Raw genomic sequence first — 4,160 nt, 5'->3', positions numbered from 1 at the left:
TGCTCACACCACGTGACAAAGGAGTCGACCACAGCCCGGTACTCTGTCTCATCATCCCTGCTGATGCATCCAACCACCGCAGAGTCATCAGAAAACTTCTGAAGATGGCAGGTCTCTGTGCAGTGGCTGAAGTCTGTGGTGTAGAGGGTGAAGAGGAAGGGGGAGAGGACAGTCCCCTGTGGTGCCCCTGTGTTGCTAATCACCTTGTCAGACACACACTGTGGGAGACGTATGTAGCTGAGATATAATGTACGAATTGTGAACATTCTCAAAACTGTATTGTACATAGGTTATACTTTTTTATTGTGTGAACTTTATTTTTGTGGAACTAAGGTTCCGTGTGTTATTGTTGAAGTGGGACATTAATCAGTGTAACGCCACCTGCGGCCACATTGCGGGTGTGGGGTTTCCTAGCCAGAGCTGTACGGACTCCACACTGGTGAGGCACGCTTTCTGTAGCTCTTCTCCCTGTACTAAATTATCCATATAAATTCGGTGTATTTGTCTTTGTTAAGTATTGGCTCCTAGGGTTAAAAGATCTCAAAGTGTTTTCAGTCGCTTTGAGTGAGAAAAATGATATTTGGAACTGCGCTTTATCTGTTGTATCATCCGTTTGTGTGGAACTGACTTGTGTTAAACAGGGTGAGGAGAAGCCTGCTGCCGCTGTGTGACACTGATTTTGCTGCTGCACTCTGTTTTATAGGTATGTGTAAATGTGTAGTTTTTGTTTTATGTGTATAATGAGCTCATGTCCCGAGGCTGTGCTCTGAGCAGTATCTTCAGCCATGTTGGGAAGAGTTAAAAAGTTGTTTGAATATGTATTATGCAATTGACCTATTTTAATGGGAATTTGAATGTTATACGTTATTGTTAGTGATTCCATAATTGTCTCTGTTTTACCCCACTGTAATATTTGATTTTGAAGTGGCGGTTGTGAAAATTATTATTTTGATAAGTTGTATTTTCTTTTATATGATGCAAGCAGAGCTGTACGGACTCCACACTGGGTGAGGAGAAGCCTGCTGCCGCTGTGTGACACTGATTTTGCTGCTGCACTCTGTTTTATAGGAATAAACCCTGTTTCCAGCCAGTCCGTGTCTGTTGTCACAACGCAGTCGACCATTTCACATCTGCTACATAAAAGTGGTGCCGTGACCCGGATGCATCTGATCAGCCGCTGCTGATCGCTGAGGTTGAGCTGAACACTTCCGACACCTGTAATATAAGTAAAATTATTCTGTGGGTCAGCAAAAAATTTCCAGTGTTCTGTTAGTAGGCATTTCTCCCAGTTACACCTGTTAGAGTCTAACTGAGCCGTGTTTACTTGTGTTGTATTTTTCTGAGTGATAGGTATTTTTGTATTCCTTTTGTTTCTGATCCCCTTTGTAGTTATTGCTAACCTCCTGTAAGCAACATGGCTGGTAGGGGCCAAGACTCCTTTAACCTTTTCACGCCAGTCGCTGGGAGAGGTTGGAGACTGTCTGGGGCAGATGAAGTGAGAGACAGGTCTATAATGTTGCGTGATGAGCCAGCAGAGTCAGATGACATTATTCGAAATAAAGCTCATGAGCGCCAGTCCTCAACCCCTGCTTTGAGCGACGACAGCACACACAAAGAGCTACGTGAGCTCATTGGTGAATTGGGAACCCAGATAGGTGAATCAATCGCTAGCCGGCTACTATCCAGTCAAGTCCCACTTGGTCCAAACCAGACAGCTCCAGCCGAGTCCCCCAAAGTTAAGAGCCCTGACACCACTCTCGACCTCTCCAAAGTGAACTTAGTGGTCCGACAAGATATCAAAGACCCACCTATGTACAGAGGTGATGATGCAGATAAGTACTCTGTTCATGAGTGGATAGACATGATGGAAGTGTACTTAGAGAAGAGAGGGTTGTCTAGAGCCGTGCAGGTGGATGAAGTCTTAAACCACCTCCTCGGCAGAGCTAAAAACATTGTTAAGGTGGGTTTGAAAAGTAACTCATGTTCTGGTGTAGTGACCAACCCTGAGACCATCTATGCCATACTCAGGCGTTATTTTAGTGATAGTCCTGGCTCCTGTCAACCACTGGCTGACTTCTATGCCACCCAAGCAGTTGCAAAAGAGACCCCAGTAGACTATTGGGTGAGGCTTAATATCGCTGCTGAGGCAGCTGACAAGCATTTACAGCGTCAGGGAGGCAAAATGGAGAACATGGAGGCAGAGATAGCCATGATGTTTATCAGAAATTGTCCTGATCCCAGCCTCGCCTGTGTTTTCAAATGTAAGCCCATCAGTAAATGGACAGTAATGGAGGTTCAGGAAGCCATTGATGAACACCAAAGAGAGTGTCATGCAAAAAAGAAGAGCCTGGGCTCTGCCAGACCCCATCCCCTCCTCGTGGCCACTGCGACAACCACAAGCGAGTCGCCTGAGTTTGAACTGAACCATGCCCAAGTAGGTACAGTAAAATGTTCCCAGGACAGCCCGGGTAAGGCTGCTGGAGCTGCCGCTTCAGACCCAAGTGCTCTAGACCGCGTGCTCAGTATGCTGGAGAGGGTGTTAGAGCGCTCCAACCAGCCTGTCCACCCCGTAATTAGACCACAGCCTCTAGCCTCAGCCAGGTTCCCTTCGTGCCAGGTTTGTGGCAATAGCTCACATTCCACGCGCACTCACTGCATGAGAGAGAGGAGATGTCTAGGTTGCCTGGAGGTTGGGCATCAGAGGAAAGACTGCCCCAGAGCAGCTGAGCCCATTACCCAGCAAAATAATCCCCAGGGAAACTAGGGTGCTTGCACTTGAGAGGGGACAGTGTGAGCGAAGAGTGTGAAACCCTCAATCCCAGTGATGACATACAGACTGTATACAAAGAAAGCCTGAAGTGTGCCCCACCTGGTACTGTTGTACTTTCCCAGAATATAGTAAGACTTGATGAGGCAGACAGCCTATTTTACACGAATGCATTGGTGAATGACAAAGTCTCTTTGCAGGCCCTTCTTGATACAGGTTCCATGGCGTGTACCTTGAGCGAAGAGGCGGAGCGAGAGTTAAAGAGCGCTGGGGTCGCATTGGAATTAAGCGACACTCGTACCGACATTGTGCTAGTGGGCTGTGGTGGAGTTCAGGTTAAACCCAAGAGTATATGCGAGTTGAAAATGGAAGTGTATGATTGTACGTTCAGAGTGCCTGCCCTAGTGGTCCCCGGTCAGAAAGATCAGTTGATTTTAGGGACAAATGTTATCAAACACCTCCTCAGACACTTCAGGCTGTCCCCCCATTTCTGGCAAGTCCTGAGCAAACCCGAATCAGCAGAAGCGCCTGAAATAGTGCAGTTTCTGAATATGCTGTCTGGCATTAACCGGTGGAGGGGTGACAAAATGCCAGATGTCATTGGCACTGTCAAACTAGCTCAGGCAGTGACTCTACTCCCCAAGCAAGAGCACCTTGTATGGGGCAGACTGCCAGCGTCATCACCCCTTTCCGAGGGCAGCGCCATTCTGGTTGAACCACCAAAATCGCAAACTCATAAAAAAGGTGTCATTGTCTGTAGAACTGTGGTTTCTATGAGTGGCGATAGGTGGGTCCCTGTTCGAATCCTGAACACATGTGATAAGCCTATCACATTGAGACGAAACGCTAAGGTAGCAGATGCTTCCGCTTGTGTAGCTGTTGAAGATCTCGAAGTGGCTTCTGACCAAAACCCAAGTGAGACCCTTAGGGTCCAGAGCCAGACAGTGTGTAGCGACGCACAGAGTAGCCCTACCTCCTGCCCTAGCCTGCGTGACAGCTTGCAGAAGATGGGGTTGGAGGACCTAGACCTCGACTCTTGTGAAGTCTCAGACCACTGGAAGGCTCAGGTACTGCAACTGATCCACAGGTATGAGGATGTCTTTTCCAAGGGTAAGCTGGACTGTGGACTGGCAAAGGATTTTGTCCATCGCATCCATCTGTCTGACGACAGGCCGTTCAGACTTCCCTATCGGCGCGTCCCTCCACGGCAGTACCACAAGTTGCGACAGGTGCTCACAGAGATGGAGGAGCGAGAGCTGATCCGCAAATCCAACAGTGAGTGGGCGTCCCCACTGGTACTGGTGTGGAAGAAGAATGGAGATCTCAGAATATGCGTGGACTACCGCTGGTTGAACGCACACACAGTCAAGGATGCCCATCCCTTGCCCCACCA

At 48.2% G+C, this 4,160-nt stretch overlaps 1 long non-coding RNA gene across 2 annotated transcripts; it reads left to right on the top strand.

The window, feature by feature from the left end:
* The first annotated feature begins 243 nt into the window (after positions 1 to 243).
* LOC146558232 (uncharacterized) lies at positions 244 to 1,090 on the top strand. 2 transcript variants are annotated; one of them, XR_014888615.1, is made up of 3 exons: positions 244 to 439; positions 642 to 703; positions 986 to 1,090. It is a non-coding gene; the product is annotated as an uncharacterized LOC146558232 (long non-coding RNA). The 2 variants fall into 2 exon arrangements; XR_014888614.1 differs by lacking the exon at positions 244 to 439 and having other exon boundaries at positions 571 to 703.
* Positions 1,091 to 4,160: the final 3,070 nt, after the last annotated feature.

Source organism: Mchenga conophoros, linkage group LG15 (genome assembly GCF_057382185.1).
Source record: "Mchenga conophoros isolate Kocher_MC1m ecotype Shallow Benthic linkage group LG15, M_conophoros_male_GT1.1, whole genome shotgun sequence".
NCBI classification, from domain to species: domain Eukaryota; kingdom Metazoa; phylum Chordata; class Actinopteri; order Cichliformes; family Cichlidae; genus Mchenga; species Mchenga conophoros.
Note: the sequence above shows the minus strand (reverse complement) of the source record. Positions and strands in the feature narration are given on the sequence as shown.